Consider the following 21,019-nt stretch of genomic DNA (forward strand, 5'->3'; position numbering starts at 1 on the left):
TCCCTCTAAACTTTCAGCTCATACAAGGAGAAGACTGATCAGAGATGCAGCCAAGAGGCCCATGATCACTCTGGATGAACTGCAGAGATCTACAGCTGAGGTGGGAGACTCTGTCCATAGGACAACAATCAGTCGTATATTGCACAAATCTGGCCTTTATGGAAGAGTGGCAAGAAGAAAGCCATTTCTTAAAGATATCCATAAAAAGTGTCGTTTAAAGTTTGCCACAAGCCACCTGGGAGACACACCAAACATGTGGAAGAAGGTGCTCTGGTCAGATGAAACCAAAATTGAACTTTTTGGCAACAATGCAAAACGTTATGTTTGGCGTAAAAGCAACACAGTTCATCACCCTGAACACCTCACCCCCACTGTCAAACATGGTGGTGGCAGCATCATGGTTTCGGCCTGCTTTTCTTCAGCAGGGACAGGGAAGATGGTTAAAATTGATGGGAAGATGGATGGAGCCAAATACAGGACCATTCTGGAAGAAAACCTGATGGAGTCTGCAAAAGACCTGAGACTGGGACGGAGATTTGTCTTCCAACAAGACAATGATCCAAAACATAAAGCAAAATCTACAATGGAATGGTTCAAAAATAAACATATCCAGGTGTTAGAATGGCCAAGTCAAAGTCCAGACCTTAATCCAATTGAGAATCTGTGGAAAGAACTAAAAACTGCTGTTCACAAATGCTCTCCATCCAACCTCACTGAGCTCGAGCTGTTTTGCAAGGAGGAATGGGAAAAAATTTCAGTCTCTCGATGTGCAAAACTGATAGAGACATACCCCAAGCGACTTACAGCTGTAATCGCAGCAAAAGGTGGCGCTACAAAGAATTAACTTAAGGGGGCTGAATAATTTTGCACGCCCAATTTTTCAGTTTTTGATTTGTTAAAAAGTTTGAAATATCCAATAAATGACGTTCCACGTCATGATTGTGTCCCACTTGTTGTTGATTCTTCACAAAAAAATACAGTTTTATATCTTTATGTTTGAAGCCTGAAATGTGGCAAAAGGTCGCAAAGTTCAAGGGGGCCGAATACTTTCGCAAGGCACTGTACACTACATGACAAAAGTATGTGGACACCTGCTCATTGAACATCTCATTCCAAATTCATGGGCAGTAATATTGAATTAGTCCCCCCCTTTTGCTTTTATAACAACCTTCACTCTTCTGGTAAGGTTTCTGCTAGATGTTGTAACATGGCTGAAGGGACTTGCATTCGTGAGGTTGGCCTTGATGTTGGGTGATTACTCCTGGCTTGCAGTCGGCGTTCCAACTCATTCCAAAGGTGTTCGATTGAGGTCAGGGCTCTGTCCAGGCCAGTCAAATTCTGCCACAGAACACACCATTTCTGTGTGGACCACGCTTTGTGCATGGGGGCATTGTCATGCTGAAACAGGAAAGGGCCTTCCCAAAACTGTTGCCACAAAGTGGGAAGCACAGAATCGTCTATATTGTCATTGTATGCTGTAGCGTTGACTGCCCTTTACTGGAATGAAGAGGACTAGCCCGAACCATGGAAAACAGCCCCAGAACATTGTCCCTCCTCCACCAATGCATTGGGACAGGTAAGGTTCTCCTGGCATCCGCCAAACCCAGATTTGTCCGTCTGACTGCCAGATTGTGAAGCGGGATGATCACTCCAGAGAACACATATCCAGAGTCCAATGGCAGCGAGTTTACACCACTCCAGACGATTCTTGGCATTGCACATGGTGATCTTAGGCTTGTGTGCGGCTGCTCAGCCATCGAAACCCATTTCACGAAGCTCCCAACGAAAAGTTTTTGTGCCGATGTTGCTTCAGAGGCAGTTTGGAACTCTGTATTGAGTGTTGCAACCGATGACAGATGATTTTTACGCGCTAACACTCGGTGGTTCCGTTCTGTGATCTTGTGTGGCCTACCACTTCGTGGCTGAGCCATTGCTGCTCCAAGATGTTTTCACTTCACAATAACAGCACTTTCAGTCGACCGGGGCAGCTCTAGCAGGGCAGACGTTTGACAAACTGACTTGTTGGAAAGGTGTAATCCTATGACTGTGCCACATTGAAAGTCACTGAGTTCTTCAGTAAGACCAATTTACTGCCAATGTTTGTCTATGGAGATTGCATTGCTGGGTCCCCATTTTTATACACCTGTCAGTAACGGGTGTGGCTGAAATAGCCGAATCCACTTAATTGAAGGGGTGATCCCTGAGATGGGATTTTTCCTTGATTAATCAGGAACTTCTGCTTTTTAGGCATTTGTCCTCCATTAATTTCTAATAGAAACGGACCTTTCCCCTAGCTAAGTCATGATTTCCCTGATTTTCTATGTTGTCCTGATCATATCCAACTTACATGTTAGGCTCCCTAGTGGCGTAGCGGTCTAAGGCACTGCATCTCAGTGTAAGAGGCTTCACTACAGGCCCTGGTTCGAATCCAGGCTGTATCACATCCGGCCGATTGGGAGTCTCATAGTGCGGCGCACAATTGGTCCAGCGTTGTCCGGGGTAGGCCGTCATTGTAAATAAGAATTTGTTCTTAACTGACTTCCCTAGTTAAATAAAGGTAACATTAAATGTAAATGTAAATATACATGCATGTAGCCTGCTGGTGTAGTTATGTATTCACTACACATATGATATGTAGCCTGTTACAGACCAACCCATGGTCTTCACAGTAATGTGTTGTTTGTCTATAGATGAGGAGGACCTCTTGTCTCAGCTGTCAGACCCTGAGGACAGTCCAGATGAGAGCCTGGAGGATGCTGTTACACCCCAGACCTCACACACACACACAAACAGGTACTACACACACACACATTATAGCTTCAATACTGCCTGGCTACTTGTGTGCATTATAGCTCCAATACTGCCTTCCAACTGTCGTGGAGAGTTTACAAGAACTTGTGAATTCAATATAGGCTTTTAATACAAACATATCAGAAGCCTAGATGGTCCGCGGAACACACACTTTTCCAGAGCTCTGGCTCTGTTTTCATACACATACAACATATAAGTCCATACCACATGCAAATTAAGTTACTTCCCTCAGTCCATCTGCCACCATTATCTTTCAATCCGTGCTTCCTGCTTGTTCACGCCCAATAATGCCCATATCTGCTTTCAGTTAAGTTATAATGGTGACAGGACCTCTTCGTGTCCCAAAAATAATACATGCCCATCTTATCCTGTGGGCCCCTTATGTTTAGCTTGGTGTGTTCTTTGGTATGTCTGTCCTTATTAGGACTAGTAGACTATGTGTCTCTTCTCTTCCTGTCCTAAAAATATATGCCCTATGTCTATAGTCCATCAGTTGGTCATTTGGCTGACCCCCTCCTTTGTGTGTCCCTCTGACCTTGGTATGTCCAGCTGTCCTATGCTCTCATGGCCTTACTTTGGTTTCCTGTCCTCTACAATAGACAATGCTTTTTACCCTAAACATAATGCATTTTATGGCTTTGGCCATTACGTCTGTTATTTCTTGGTTTCCTGTTTTTACCAGAATGGCAAATGCACTCTAAGTGTGTCCTCTTCCTCTTGTGGTCTAATGTAAACCTTTCTTTGCTCAATAGTATTATGTTTGTCCCTATATGTACCTTTTGCTCCCACACTACCTGGATTTATAGCTTGAAAAGTAAGCAACTTGTGAATTGACTTGTAATACATTGCATTCTGACATCTAGTTGAGGCGTTTATAACGAACGGTGTGCTTGTTGATGTATTAGTGAGCTATGTAACAGTTTTGTCTATGCTATGTTGTTCTCAGGATCCAATCTGCAGATGTCAGGGAGAGAGTGTTTACAACATTGACAACATCGTCATCCCCATGTCCCTAGCTGCCACTACCAAGGTGGAGAAACTTCACTACAAAGACATTATAACACCCAGGTATGACTTCTGGTGATGGTTCTTTGGCTTGATTTACTTCTTAACAAAACAGCCACATGTTTTTGCTTAACACTATTTTGAGTGTGAATGATCAAACCTTCCTATTTTGGGCCCTCACCAGTTTGCATGGTCTGTTCTTCGATGTCCTTTGATCTGTGTGTTATTTCTTCACCTCACACGTTGCTCTGCTCTTCCCTCCTTCCCTATAGCTGGAGAGTGGTTGATAACCCAGCCCTGGAAGAGAGAGAGAGAGAGACAGGAAGAGGAGGAGCTGCTGTGTGACGAGACCTTTTCCCAGGGCACTGGGCGCACCACCGGGTGGGCACTGGGCGCACCACCGGGTGGGCACTGGGCGCACCACCGGGTGGGCACTGGGCGCACCACCGGGTGGCCACTGGGCGCACCACCGGGTGGGCACTGGGCGCACCACCGGGTGGGCACTGGGCGCACCACCGGGTGGGCACTGGGCGCACCACCGGGTGGGCACTGGGCGCACCACCGGGTGGGCACTGGGCGCACCACCGGGTGGGCACTGGGCGCACCACCGGGTGGGCACTGGGCGCACCACCGGGTGGGCACTGGGCGCACCACCGGGTGGGCACTGGGCGCACCACCGGGTGGGCACTGGGTGTCACGAAAGAAATAGCCTATTCCAAACAGACTCTGGGAACGTTGTGAGATGATAGATCTGAAATTCATACAACCAGTAGGCCTAGGCTACATAAAACAAGTTAAAAAGGTATGAATCTGATGCAACAGATAAGAACGTTTAGCTTAAAATGTTGTTAAAATAATAGGCCTATTTCTTCACATTATAAGCGCAGCAATGCGCACAAGGCCATAGTTTCATAATAGGCCTACAGTTAGTGGGAAAACACCCTTGTCAAAGTGACAGATTAAACATCTAGAAAGAGGAGAAAATTTAAAGTTGCTAATATGACTAGGAGTGTGTCTTATGCTAAAAAGCATATTTATTTTGCCAGTGCCAATTTTAATTATTGGCTTTGCTATTTTTGGGCCAAATGGTAGGGCCATTTCAATGAATAACCGATTAACTTTAATGCAGAGTTGCTAGCAGAAACGATGCTATTTTTTGTTATACACAAGTATGTTCATTATCAAGCTGAATTTGAGCTTTTTTGAGAAGTATTACTCACTAAGACTGAACAACAGTTTCTGATTAGGTGAGATATAAATATTGATATTTCATGTAAGAGGTTAGGCCATTAGTGGTGACCATGAAACATTCCCGAGATAAAAAACCTATCAGATTTCTGCAGTGTTTAGGGTAGTGGACTGGTTGAGGAGTTCTTGAGCCTACACAGATGCACTGTGGGTGATTAGACATGGCTGATTGGAGTGGGTTCTGATTAGACTAAAGTCTTAACAGGACAGCACAGGCACTTGCAGCACAGTCGATTTTGCTGCCGACTAACTGACCCTCATTAACAATCGGTTAAATTAGTTCCAAACAGTAAAGTGACGTAACCTAGTGAAAATACTATGCATGCGTATTCATGGGTTGCATGTTTCATCACAACATTGTTTTGAACGTTTGTTTTGTATCGATGCCCATCTGAGCTTTCTTCTCAAAGCAGCGCCAATGAGCTCTGATGAAGATTTCTTCAAAAGTGCATAACAGAGTGTAGTGGCTTCGTTTCCTCTTTACCATAGCCCCTGCCCTAGCCTGAAAGCGGGGTTGTTTCGTACGCATACAGTCCACATTCAAGGTTTCCAAACGGCCAAAACATTCAATGAGATCCAGGGATATGGTGCAACAAAAAGGTTTATTCTTATGTCTAACAAATGATTCTCCAATCAGTTTAAAGCATAGATTACTTGACGTGAAAAATACATAATATGACCTGTTTATGTCTGTATGGTCAAAAGACTGTACCTCTCCCGTGTCTAGCGAGGACTCGTCCCCCCGAAGGCCCAACTTCCTGCCTTTATCCTAACACACTTACCACAGTACAATGAATGGGCAAGAGGGGGGGCAGAAACTAACAACGAATGAATACATCTCAATCAGGTAAATATAAATCATAAAGGTATGTACCTAATAGTTCTTCATATACATTCTTATTTAATATATTTACACAAACGTACATGGAGCTCTGTATGTTCTGTCTTTTATACAAATATGTCCACATCGGCTCTAACACAGTGGCTTGGAAATACAATCCTCAAAAGGAGGCAAATATTTACTATCAAAACCTTTTATCATTTTGATGTTGCCAGATTGACTTTAGATGCAGTATAATGTTAGCTAAGATTGAGGGGAGGTCACCGGATTTTAGCTAGCTAATGTTTTTGACTTACTTCACTAGCTAATGACAACATTGCCATCTGTCTAAAGGCCATTTGACGTCATGATAATGCTGGCAAAATGGTTTCCTACTAGAAATTAAACTATTTTAGCAATGTCATCGTATTTCCAGGCATTACAATGTAATTTAGACTAAACATTCGTTAGCCTCTGTCCAGGAATTATGTACAGATCCCAAACATGCTCAATGTCTGAGTATTCAGGCCATGGAAGAACCTTGATGGTGGTGGATGAATGGCACAACAATGGGCCTCAGGATCTCATCACGGTACCTCTGTGCATTCAAATTGCCATTGATAAAATGCAATTGTGTTCGTTGTCTATCTTATGCCTGCCCATACCATAACCGCACCACCACCATTGGGAACTCTGTTCACAATGTTGACATCAGCAAACTGCTTGCCCACACGATGCCATACACACTGCCATCTGCCTGGTACAGTTGAAACCGGGATTCATCCGTAAAGAGCACACTTCAAAGGTGAGCATTTGCACACTGAAGTAGGTTACGATGCTGAACTGCAGTCAGGTCAAGACCCTGGTGAGGACGACGAGCATGCAGATACGCTTCCCTGAGACAGTTTCTGATAGTTTGTGCAGAAATTCTTTGGTTGTGCAAACCCACAGTTTCATCAGCTGTCCGGGTGGCTGGTCTCAAATGATCCCTCAGGTGAAGAAGCCGGATATGGAGGACCACGGTTACACGGGGTCTGCGGTTGAGAGGCCAGTTGGACGTACAGCCAAATTCTCTAAAACGACGTCAATTATCTGGCAACTGCTTTGATGGACCTTCTTGCAGTCAGCATACCATTTGCATGCTCACTCAAAACTTGAGATATCTGTGGCATCATGTTGTGACAAAACTACACATTTTAGAGTGGCCTTTTATTGTCCCTAGCACAAGGTGCACCTGTGTTTTGATCATGCTGTTTCATCAGATTTTTGATATCAACACCTGTCAGGTGGATAGATTACAAATTTGTGTGCACAATTTGAGAGAAATAAACTTTGTGTGTCTGGAACATTTCTGGGATCATTTATTTCAGTATATGTCACAACAGGTCTAAATATGTCATGACAGTGTTATGACCGTATGACACGTTCAGATGTCATGACATTATGACATGGTTATGAATGTGTCATAATGTGTTGTGTAAAGTGTTACCATATGACTAGGATTGTGCTTTAAGCTTGCTGACAACTAAATCAAGTTGATATGGAATCCAGTAGAACAGGAGAGAAATGCTGATTTTATAATAGTATCAATAGAAAGCTGGGATCCTCCTCTGTTCAATAGACGAGCCAATAGACGAGCCAACTCTGTTTTCACTGGAATTGTAATAAGAATTTTTGTATTAGCCTACAGGTTTCACTTCAAGCATCAACCAACCTCGCTGCCTGACATGTGATATTCCACTCAAACTAAGCTCAGTATGCAGTACGTGTCTGATAAACCAGATGCATGACGGACTAACAAAAATACACACCCGCCAATTTAATTCCACTAAATTATGCTAATTGACCTTTTATAAACCAATAAGCATGATCGGTCAAATTAATTTTCTGCGGCTAACTGATCAACGGTTAACCGTTAACATCCCTAACAAGCACATTGACATCTCTTTTACCATTCAAAACCTACACAGAAGATGCTGAATTACTTTGATCTTAGTATTGGCAGATAAATGATGTGAATATTGTTCCTACATGACTCCTACTGAGAGAGAGAGACAGACTGTAATGTTTAACTGGTTCTAAGGTGGAAGAACAGGGATATTTATTGTACCTCCGTGGTGCATTATTAAGTGGCTTATTGGGGCTCTCTCATACCGTCCCTGGGAGGGGTGCGTCACCTGAGTGGGTTGAGTCACTGATGTTGTCACCCTGTCTGGGTTGGCGCCCCCCCCCCCGCCTGACTAGCATCACTACTTTGGACGGTTCTGACTTAGAATATGTGGACAACTACAAAAACCTAGGTGTCTAGCTAGACTGTAAACTCTCCTTCCAGACTCATATTAAACATCTCCAATCCAAAATTCAATCTAGAATCTGCTTCCTATTTCGCAACAAAGCCTCTTCCACTCATGCCGCCAAACATACCCTCGTAAAACTGACTATACTACCGATCCTCGAATTCAGCAATGTCATTTACAAAATAGCTTCCAATACTCTACTCAGCAAACTGGATGTAGTCTATCACACTGCCATCCGTTTTGTCACCAAAGCCTGTTTGCTCTCGTTGGCTGGCCCGCGCTACATATCCGTCGCCAGACCCACTGGCTCCAGGTCATCTATAAGTCTATGCTAGGTAAAGCTTTGCCATATCTCAGCTCACTGGTCACGATAACAACACACACCCGTAGCATGCGCTCCAGCAGGTATATCTCACTGGTCATCCCCAAAACCAACACCTCCTTTGGCCACCTTTCCTTCCAGTTCTCTGCTGCCAATGTCTGGAACGAATTGCAAAAATCGCTGAAGCTGGATACTTATATTTCCCTCACTAACTTTAAACATCAGCTATCTGAACAGCTAACCGATCACTGCAGCTGTACATAGCCCATCTGTAAATAGCCCACCCACCTACCTCATCCCTATCTATCTATCTATCTATCTATCTATCTATCTATCTATCTATCTATCTATCTATCTATCTACCTCATCCCCATATTGTTTTTATTTACTTTTCTGCTCTTTTGCACACCAGTATTTCTACTTGCTCATCTATCACCCCAGTGTTAATTTACTAAATTGTTGTTGTGCACACACTGTATATAGACTTTTTTTTCTATTGTGTTATTGACTGTACGCTTTTTTATTCCATGTGTAACTCTGTGTTGTTGTTTGTGTCGCACTGCTTTGCTTTATCTTGGTCAGGTCGCAGTTGTAAATGAGAACTTGTTCTCAACTAGCTTACGTGTTTAAATAAAGGTGAAATAAATAATAATAAAACTCCCTCCCCCTACCTTCCTTGGTCTGCAGCCTCGACTCCCATGGGAGAGTCGTGTGTTCCCGCTGTGTGAGGATGAGGCTCGCTGGGAGAAGGCAGATTCCACCAGCAGCACAGATGACAGCAGCAGCTCTGTTCAGTCACCCCCATTCTCAGCCCTGTCTTCAGCCCTGTCCAGTACATCACCACCACCTGCTGGAGACGATGAGAACAACTGCCTTACTGCAGTTCCCTGAAATGACTTGGCTTTACCATGGCACAGGTACATCACAGCCACTGACAGACAGTTCATAATGTTTTACTTTTTATTGTTGATATGTAGATTTTAAATATTTAATGTACAAGTGTATAGGTTAAAAACTTCTTGTGACTCTCAAACCCGGATCCGGGAGCGGTTTTCATCGCCTGACACGAATTAGCATAACGCAACGGACATAAATCTTCCTAGAAAATGTTCCTATTCATGAAAATCACAAGTGAAATATATTGGAACACAGCTTAGCCTTTTGTTAATCACCCTGTCATCTCAGATTTTCAAAATATGCTTTACAGCCAATGCTAGACTAGCATTTGTGTAAATTTATCATAGCCTAGCATAGCATTATCCCTTGCTAGCAGCAGGCAACCTTGTCACGGAAATCAGAAAAGCAATCAAATTAAATTGTTTACCTTTGATGAACTTCAGATATTTTCACTCACGAGACTCCCAGGTAGATAGCCAACGTTCATTTTTCCCCAAAAGGTTATTTCTGTAGGCGAAACAGCTCCGTTTGTTCTTCACGTTTGGCTGAGAAATCGCCTGGAAATTGCGGTCACCACAACTCCAAAAAATATTCCAAATTAGCTCCATAATATTGACAGAAACATGGCAAACGTTGTTTAGAATCCTTCCTCAAGGTGTTTTTCTAATATCTATTCGATAATATATCCATCGGGACAATTCGTTTTCCACTAGGAACGATTGGAGTAATGGCTACCTCTGTATTTTACGCGAGAATCTCTCTCGGAGCCACCATGTGACCACTTACGCAATGTGGCCGCCTACGGCTATTCTTCAACATAAATGCGTAAAACTACGTCACAATGCTGTAGACACCTTGGGGAATACGTAGAAAGCGTAAGCTCGTTGATGGTACATTCACAGCCAAATAGGGAGTCATTGGAACGCAGAGCTTTCAAAACCTGGGACACTTTCGGATTGGATTTTTCTCAGGCTTTCGCCTGCAACATCAGTTCTGTTATACTCACAGACAATATCTTTACAGTTTTGGAAACGTTAGTGTTTTCTATCGAAAGCTGTCAATTATATGGATATTCTAGCATATTTTCCTGACAAAATATCCTGTTTAAAACGGGAATGTTTTTTTTCTCCAAAAAATGAAAATATTGCCCCCTAGTACCAATAATATATATATATATATATATATATATATATATATATATATATATATATATTTAAACCATTAGTTGTATTGTATTGCTCCCGATTGGCACAGCGGTCTAAGCCACTGCATATCACTGCTAGAGGTGTCACTACAGACCCTGGTTCGATCACAACTGGCCGTGATTGGGAATCCCAATTGGCCCGGGTTTGGCCGGGGTAGGCCATCATTGTTAGGAGTTTTTTATTTATTTAAAACATTGTGATTTGTTTGATTCCTTTCAGTTCCTCTGCTGTATTTTAAGGTTTTGGATGGGATTGTGTTGGATATTCAACATGTACACATTTAACATTTTTAAAGTTACCCTGACCTGCATTCATATTGAAGATCTGTGTGCTAGTGCACAATCGATCGTAACCTTGGCTGACAATGTACCACAGTATGTAAATAGTTGTTGCCTGTTATTTATTTTACATGTATGATTATGCAATTTAACATAGTTTTATATACAATGTCCTTGTTTTTGAAAGAAAAGCACATTTTTTGACCATTAAAATAACATCAAGTTGATCAGAAACACAGCGTAGACATTGTTAATGTTGTAAATTACTATTGTAGCTGGAAACGGCATAGTTTCTACATAGTTGCTCATAATGGGCCTATCACTCCTTTGTTCCAATGGCACATTGTTAGCTAATCCAAGTTTATCATTTTAAAAGGCTAATTGATCATTAGAAAACCCTTTTTCAATTATGTTAGCACAGCTGAAAAAAGTTTTTCTGATTAAAGAAGCAATAAAATTGGCCTTCTGTAAACTAGTTGAGTATCTGGATCATCAGCATTTGTGGGTTCGATTACAGGCTCAAAATGACCAGAAACAAAGAACTTTCTTCTGAAACTCTTCAATCTATTGTCTATTCTTGGCTAGAAGGCCAGCAACCCGGAGTCGCCACTTCACTGTTGACGTTGAGACTGGTGTTTTGCGGGTACTATTTAATGAAGCTGCCAGTTGAGGACTTGTGAGGCGTCTGTTTCTCAAACTAGACACTAATGTACTTGCCCTCTTGCTCAGTTGTGCACCGGGGTCTCCTACTCCTCTTTCTAATCTGGTTAGGGACAGTTTGCGCTGTTCTGTTAAGGGAGTATTACACAGAGTTGTATGAGATCTTCAGTTTCTTGGCAATTTCTCGCATGGAATTGCCTTCATTTCTCAGAACAAGAACAGACTGACGAGTTTCAGAAGAAAATTATTTGTTTCTGGCCATTTTGAGCCTGTAATCGAACCCACAAATGCTGATGCTCCAGATACTCAACTAGTCTAAAGAAGGCCAGTTTTATTGCTTTAATCAGAACAATAGTTTTCAGCTGTGCTAACATTATTGCAAAAGGGTTTTCTAATGGCCAATGAGCCTTTTAAAATGATAAACTTGGATTAGTAACTTGCCATTGGAACACAGGAGTGATGGTTCATAATGGGCCTCTGTACGCCTATGTAGATGTTCCATAAAAATCACCCGTTTCCAACTACAAACAGTTTTTTTCTAACCAGTTTATTTCATGGTAAGCAGATTGGTCTGTATAAAAATTGTATGAAAAAAAAAACTATAAGGCTTTTAGTTGGTGTACTGCTTGTCTGAGTTTGACAGCGGTGTCATCTCTGTTGATGACTTTAAAATCATTCAGGCCACTGTTGTCTGACTATTGTTGTCACATTATTAAGGACAAAACAGACTGCTGACAAACGGTTAAAAGCAGCGGGTGGGTTGTCTTATTGCAACCGACCACAGAACATCGGATGCCAGTTTCTGTTCATGTCCCCATGATTCTACAGGTGAACTTCTGTGCTGGCAGAGGTTCATTAAGGTGTCTCTGTACTACTGTATTGAGCAGTCAAAACAGTTACTGTGTAATGACTGTTTTACCCGTGCTCAACAAAGTGTGGCGCTGTTGTCTTTTATAAGAATGTAGTGGGACACAAACTTGTTAAGTTAGAGGCCTTAAAAGTAGTTTGTGAATTTACCATTTTAACCTTCAGTAGCATCAGCAGGAGGTGTGTCCCAAATGTCAACCTATTCTCTACTTTTATCCAGGGCCCATATGGCTCAGGTCAAAAGTAGTACACTATGTAGGGAAGTAGCGCTCAATGTTATCAGCTCCAACTGAGGCAGGCTTGGAGAACAAGGGTGGAGGAGGGGGGTTGTATCTAATGAGATTAATTTTCCTCTCCTTCATTATCCCTGACCTGTAAACTAGGGGAGCCATTGCCCTTATACCATCTGTGAAGTGTGCTTAAAGGAGCAATGAAGGTTTTTTTTAAATGTGATTTTTGCATTATAATATATATTTTTTTACATAAGTTTGAAATAACACTGCATTTGTGAAAATGATTAAAACACCCATTTAGTTTTAGAGCTGTTTGAAAAAATTTCAGTCTGTGAACTTTTGTCCCAATGTGATCTGATTATAATAGACCAATGGTTGTTCAACTGGCTAAGGGGGTGAGCTATTGACCATCCTATCAGCCAATCAGGGCTGTATATGTACAGTGGCTTTCAAAAGTATTCACCCCTTTGGCATTTTTCCTATTTTGTTACCTTACAACCTGGAATTAAAATATATTGTTGGGGTGTTTGTCATTTGATTTACACAACATGCCTACCACTTTGATGCAACATTTTTTGTGAACCAAACAAGAACTTGAGTGTGCATAACTATTCACCCCCCCTAAAGACACCACTTTGTATAGCCACCTTTTGCAGCAATTACAGCTGCAAGTCTCTTGGGGTATTCCTCTATAAACTTGGCACATCTAGCCACTGGGATTTTTGCCCATTCTTCAAGGCAAAACTGCTCCAGCTTCAAATTGGATGGGTTCCACTGGTGTACAGCAATCTCTCAGTCATGCCACAGATTCTCAATTGGATTGAGGTCTGTGCTTTGATTAGGCCATTCCAAGACATTTTAAATGTTTCCCCTTAAACCACTCAAGTGTTGCTATAGCAGTATGTTTGGGGTCATTTTCCTGCTGGATGGTCAACCTCGGTCCCAGTCTCAAGTCTCTGGACGACAATCCGTTTTCCCTCAAGAATTTCCCTGTATTTAGCGCAGTCCATCATTCCTTCAATTCTGACCAGTTTCCCAGTCCCTGCCGATGAAAAACATCCCCACAGCATGATGCTGCTACCGCCATGCTTCACTGTGGGGACTGCGTTCTTGGGGTGATGAGAGGTGTTGGGGTTCCGCCAGACATAGCATTTTCCTTGATGGCCAAAAAGCTCAATTTTAGTCTCATTTGACCAGAGTACCTTCTTCCATATGTTTGGGGAGTTTCCCACATGCCATTTGGTGAACACCAAATGTGTTTGCATATTGGGAGGTGGGACAAAGATACCTCCTTTGTCCCACCTCCCACATATGCGGTGACCTCACCCATTACAACCAGCATGTCCAGAGATAAAACCTCTCTCATCATCACCCAGTGCCTGGGCTTACCTCCGCCGTACCCGCACCCCACCATACCCCTGTCTGCGCATTATGCCCTGAATATATTCTACCATGCCCAGAAACCTGCTCCTCTTATTCTCTGTCCCCAACGCTCGAGGCGACCAGTTTTGATAGCCTTTAGCCGCACCCTCATACTACTCCTTCTCTGTTCCGCGGGTGATGTGGAGGTAAACCCAGGCCCTGCATGTCCCCAGGCACCCTCATTTGTTGACTTCTGTGATCGAAAAAGCCTTGGTTTCATGCATGTCAACATCAGAAGCCTCCTCCCTAAGTTTGTTTTACTCACTGCTTTAGCACACTCTGCTAACCCTGATGTCCTTGCCGTGTCTGAACCCTGGCTCAGGAAGGCTCAGGAAGGCCACATTCAGAGATTTCCATACCCAACTATAACATCTTCCGTCAAGATAGAACTGCCAAAGGGGGAGGAGTTGCAGTCTACTGCAGAGATAGCCTGCAAAGTAATGTCATACTTTCCAGGTCCATACCCAAACAGTTCGAACTACTAATTCTGAAAATTACTCTCTCCAGAAATAAGTCTCTCACTGTTGCCGCCTGCTACCGACCCCCCTCAGCTCCCAGCTGTGCCCTGGACACCATTTGTGAATTGATTGCCCCCCATCTAGCTTCAGAGTTTGTCCTGTTAGGTGACCTAAACTGGGATATGCTTAACACCCCGGCAGTCTTACAATCTAAGCTAGATGCCCTCAATCTCACACAAATCATCAAGGAACCCACCAGGTACAACCCTAACTCTGTAAGCAAGGGCACACTCATAGACGTCATCCTGACCAACTGGCCCTCCAAATACACCTCCGCTGTCTTCAACCAGGATCTCAGCGACCACTGCCTCATTGCCTGTATCCACTACGGTGCCGCAGTCAAACGACCACCCCTCATCACTGTCAAACGCTCCCTAAAACACTTCTGTGAGCAGGCCTTTCTAATCGACTTGGCCCGGGTATCCTGGAAGGACATTGACCTCATCCCGTCAGTTGAGGATGCCTGGTCATTCTTTAAGAGTAACTTCCTCACCATTTTAGATAAGCATGCTCCATTCAAAAAATGCAGAACTAAGAACAGATACATCCCTTGGTTCACTCCATACCTGACTGCCCTCGACCAGCACAAAAACATCCTGTGGCGGACTGCAATAGCATTGAACAGTCCCGGCGATATGCAACTGTTCAGGAAAGTCAGGAACCAATACACACAGTCAGTCAGGAAAGCTAAGGCCAGCTTCTTCAGGCAGAAGTTTGCATCCTGTAGCTCCAACTCCAAAAAGTTCTGGGACACTGTGAAGTCCATGGAGAACAAGAGCACCTCCTCCCAGCTGCCCACTGCACTGAGACTAGGGAACACGGTCACCACCGACAAATCCATGATTATCGAAAACTTCAACAAGCATTTCTCAACGGCTGGCCATGCCTTCCGCCTGGCTACTCCTACCTCGGCCAACAGCTCCGGCCCCCCCGCAGCTCCTCGCCCAAGCCTCTCCAGGTTCTCCTTTACCCAAATCCAGATAACAGATGTGCTGAAAGAGCTGCAAAACCTGGACCCGTATAAATCAGCTGGGCTTGACAATCTGGACCCTCTATTTCTGAAACTATCCGCCGCCATTGTCGCAACCCCTATTACCAGCCTGTTCAACCTCTCTTTCATATCGTCTGAGATCCCCAAGGATTGGAAAGCTGCCGCAGTCATCTCCCTCTTCAAAGGGGGAGACACCCTGGACCCAAACTGTTACAGACCTATATCCATTCTGCCCTGCCTATCTAAGGTCTTCGAAAGCCAAGTCAACAAACAGGTCACTGACCATCTCGAATCCCACCGTACCTTCTCCGCTATGCGATCTGGTTTCCGAGCCGGTCACGGGTGCACCTCAGCCACACTCAAGGTACTAAACGACATCATAACCGCCATCGATAAAAGACAGTACTGTGCAGCCGTCTTCATCGACCTTGCCAAGGCTTTCGACTCTGTCAATCACCAGATTCTTATCGGCAGACTCAGTAGCCTCGGTTTTTCGGATGACTGCCTTGCCTGGTTCACCAATTACTTTGCAGACAGAGTTCAGTGTGTCAAATCGGAGGGCATGCTGTCCGGTCCTCTGGCAGTCTCTATGGGGGTGCCACAGGGTTCAATTCTCGGGCCGACTCTTTTCTCTGTATATATCAATGATGTTGCTCTTGCTGCGGGCGATTCCCTGATCCACCTCTACGCAGGCGACACCATTCTATATACTTTCAGCCCGTCATTGGACACTGTGCTATCTAACCTTCAAACGAGCTTCAATGCCATACAACACTCCTTCCGTGGCCTCCAACTGCTCTTAAACGCTAGTAAAACCAAATGCATGCTTTTCAACCGATCGCTGCCTGCACCCGCATGCCCGACTAGCATCACCACACTGGATGGTTCCGACCTTGAATATGTGGACACCTATAAGTACCTAGGTGTCTGGCTAGACTGCAAACTCTCCTTCCAGACCCATATCAAACATCTCCAATCAAAAATCAAATCAAGAGTCGGCTTTCTATTCCGCAACAAAGCCTCCTTCACTCACGCTGCCAAGCTTACCCTAGTAAAACTGACTATCCTACCGATCCTCGACATCGGCGATGTCATCTACAAAATCGCTCTACTCAGCAAACTGGATGCAGTTTATCACAGTGCCATCCGTTTTGTCACTAAAGCACCTTATACTACCCACCACTGCGACTTGTATGCTCTAGTCGGCTGGCCCTCGCTACATATTCGTCGCCAGACCCACTGGCTCCAGGTCATCTACAAGGCCATGCTAGGTAAAGCTCCGCCTTATCTCAGTTCACTGGTCACGATGGCAACACCCATCCGTAGCAAGCGCTCCAGCAGGTGTATCTCACTGATCATCCCTAAAGCCAACACCTCATTCGGCCGCCTTTCGTTCCAGTACTCTGCTGCCTGTGACTGGAACGAATTGCAAAAATCGCTGAAGTTGGAGACTTTTATCTCCCTCACCAACTTCAAACATCAGCTATCTGAGCAGCTAACCGATCGCTGCAGCTGTACATAATCTATTGGTAAATAGCCCAGCCATTTTCACCTACCTCATCCCCACAGTTTTTATCTATTTACTTTTCTGCTCTTTTGCACACCAATATCTCTACCTGTACATGATCATCTGATCATTTATCACTCCAGTGTTAATCTGCAATATTGTAATTATTCGCCTACCTCCTCATGCCTTTTGCACACATTGTATATAGACTCCCCTTTTTTCTACTGTGTTATTGACTTGTTAATCGTTTACTCCATGTGTAACTCTGTGTTGTCTGTTCACACTGCTATGCTTTATCTTGGCCAGGTCGCAGTTGCAAATGAGAACTTGTTCTCAACTAGCCTACCTGGTTAAATAAAGGTGAAATAAAAAAAATATATATATTTTTTTATCTTGCCACTCTTCTTTGATGCCCAGCTCTGTGGAGTGTATTTCTTAAAGTGTTCCTATGGACAGATATTCCAATCCCCGCTGTGGAGCTTTGCAGCTTCTTCAGGGGTCTCTTTGTTGCCTCTGATTTAATGCTCTCCTTGCCTGGTCTTTGAGTTTTGGTGTGCAGCCCTTTCTTGGCAGGTTTGTTGTGGTGCCATATTCTTTCTATTTTTTAATAATGGATTTAACGGTGCTCTGTGGGATGTTCAACATTTCAGATATTTTTATAACCCAACCCTGATCTGTACTTCTCCACAACTTTGTCCCTGACCTGTTTGGAGTGCTCCTTGGTCTTCATGGTGCCGCTTGCTTGGTAGTGTTGCAGACCCTGGGGCCTTTCAGAACAGGTGTATATATGCTGAGATCATGTGACAGATCATGTGACACTCAGATAGCACACAGGTGGACTTTATTTAACTAATTATGTGACTTCTGAAGATAATTGGTTGCACCAGATCTTATTTAAATCTAATCAAATCAAATGTATTTATATAGCCCTTCGTACATCAGCTGATATCTCAATGTGCTGTACAGAAACCCAGCCTAAAACCCCAAACAGCAAGCAATGCAGGTGTAGAAGCACTGTAGCTAGGAAAAACTCCCTAGAAAGGCCAAAACCTAGGAAGAAACCTAGAGAGGAACCAGGCTATGTGGGGTGGCCAGTCCTCTTCTGGCTGTGCCGGGTGGAGATTATAACAGAACATGGCCAAGATGTTCAAATGTTCATAAATGACCAGCATGGTCGAATAATAATAAGGCAGAACAGTTGAAACTGGAGCAGCAGCACGGTCAGGTGGCTTGGGGACAGCAAGGAGTCATCATGTCAGGTTGTCCTGGGGCATGGTCCTCCAAGTGAGAGAAAGAAAGAGAGAATTAGAGAGAGCATATGTGGGGTGGCCAGTCCTCTTCTGGCTGTGCCGGGTGGAGATTATAACAGAACATGGCCAAGATGTTCAAATGTTCATAAATGACCAGCATGGTCGAATAATAATAAGGCAGAACAGTTGAAACTGGAGCAGCAGCACGGCCAGGTGGACTGGGGACAGCAAGGACTCATCATGTCAGGTAGTCCTGGGGCATGGTCCTCCAAGAGAGAGAAAGAAAGAGAATTAGAGAGAGCATATGTGGGGTGGCCAGTCCTCTTCTGGCTGTGCTGGGTGGAGATTATAACAGAACATGGCCAAGATATTCAAATGTTCATAAATGACCAGCATGGTTGAATAATAATAAGGCAGAACAGTTGAAACTGGAGCAGCAGCACGGCCAGGTGGACTGGGGACAGCAAGGAGTCATCATGTCAGGTAGTCTTTGGGCTCAGGTCCTCCGAGAGAGAGAAAGAAAGAGAGAAGGAGAGAATTAGAGAACGCACACTTAGATTCACACAGGACACCGAATAGGACAGGAGAAGTACTCCAGATATAACAAACAGACCCTAGCCCCCCGACACAAACTACTGCAGCATAAATACAGGAGGGGTCAGGAGACACTGTGGCCCCATTTAGGGTCTTCATAGCAAAAGGGGGTGAATAGATATGCACGCAGCACTTTTCCAAAAGAAAATGATATCATTCTTTTAAACAAGTTTTTTTTCACTTCACCAATTTGGACTATTTTGTGTATGCCCATTACATGAAATCCAAATAAAAATATATTTAAATGATAGGTTGCAATGCAACAAATGAGGAAAAACGCCAAGGGGGAAGAATACTTTTGCAAGGCACTGTAAATATCTTCACATAAGTTTCATAACGCCAACACAATCAGGCTGAGCTTGTTAAGGGCCAAAGGAGGCTCAGGGAAATAAATGTTTAAAAAATGATGTTGTAGTTTTCATTAAATAAGCACATTGATTTAGTAGAAGTACAGTGATGAAAATCACATTACAGACTGCACGGGGGCTTTAAACCTTCAAGCAGAATGCATCCATAGCTGCAGGAAGCTGGGTGGGGGTGCTGGGATTTCATTTTGGGGGGAGGGGCTAAAGAAAAAATATTTACCTTTGCTACAGATGGTTGGTCCGCTAAATCCATGACTAGTAAAGGCCCAGTGTAGTACATTTATGTAAAAAAAAATTCTCCAATATGTTTTTAAAAATAGTTTTCATTATTGTTCTGATTTTTCAGGGGGTTCTGCAGCACCCTTAGCATCCCTAGTTCCCTCGGCTATGCACCCATCACATCCCTCGGCTATGCACCAATCACATTCCTCGGCTATGCACCCATCACATCCCTCAGGCTATGCACCCATCACATCCCTCAGGCTATGCACCCATCACTTCACTCGGCTATGCACCAATCACATCCCTCGGCTATGCACCCATCACATCCCTCGGCTATGCACCCATCACATCCCTCGGCTATGCACCCATCACATCCCTCGGCTATGCACCCATCACATCCCTCGGCTATGCACCCATCACACCCCTCGGCTATGCACCCATCACACCCCTCGGCTATGCACCCATCACATCCCTCGGCTATGCACCCATCACATCCCTCGGCTATGCACCCATCACATCCCTCGGCTATGCACCCATCACACCCCTTGGCTATGCACCCATCACATCCCTCGGCTATGCACCCATCACATCCCTAAAGCTATGCACCCATCACATCCCTTGGCTATGCACCCATCACATCCCTCGGCTATGCACCCATTACATCCCTCGGCTATGCACCCATTACATCCCTCGGCTATGCACCCATCACATCCCTCGGCTATGCACCCATCACACCCCTCGGCTATGCACCCATCACATCCCTCGGCTATGCACCCATCACATCCCTCAAGCTATGCACCCATCACATCCCTCGGCTATGCACCCATCACATCCCTCGGCTATGCACCCATCACATCCCTCGGCTATGCACCCATCACATCCCTCGGCTATGCACCCATCACATCCCTCGGCTATGCACCCATCACATCCCTCGGCTATGCACCCATCACATCCCTCGGCTATGCACCCATCACATCCCTCGGCTATGCACCCATCACATCCCTCGGCTATGCACCCATCACATCCCTCGGGCTATGCACCCATCACATAACAGCAAAAGGCAAGGCCAAGGAAAAGGTATGTTTACACACTGTGAAGTAGTATCTGTTTTGCAGTTTATTATAAGGTGTAAAAAGGTTCAAAGTGTTTCCACAATAGGCCAACTGGGTATGACCAGGAAAAAACATCAACAACATGACCTAACCAGCCTGGTGGACTAGGCCTACATCCCAAGTGGCACCCTATTTGCAGTATAGGGGTCTGGCCAAAAGTAGCGCACTATATAGGAAATGGGGTGCCATTTGGGACAAAGTCCAGGTTACTGGTTGCTGTTTATGAGGGTTGACCTGAAACAAGGGTAGGGTGTTGATCTGCATGATGAAAAAAGCCTCCCTGCTCCAATGTTTTGTGTGGACACCAGGAAAAGTAGCTGCTGCTTCAGCAACCGTGAATGGGGATCCTAATAAAATACTAGTCCAATGGCCATTAGAGGGAACACAGTTTTTGA

The sequence above is a fragment of the Oncorhynchus keta genome, chromosome 34 (genome assembly GCF_023373465.1).
Source record: "Oncorhynchus keta strain PuntledgeMale-10-30-2019 chromosome 34, Oket_V2, whole genome shotgun sequence".
Taxonomy (NCBI): Eukaryota; Metazoa; Chordata; class Actinopteri; order Salmoniformes; family Salmonidae; genus Oncorhynchus; species Oncorhynchus keta.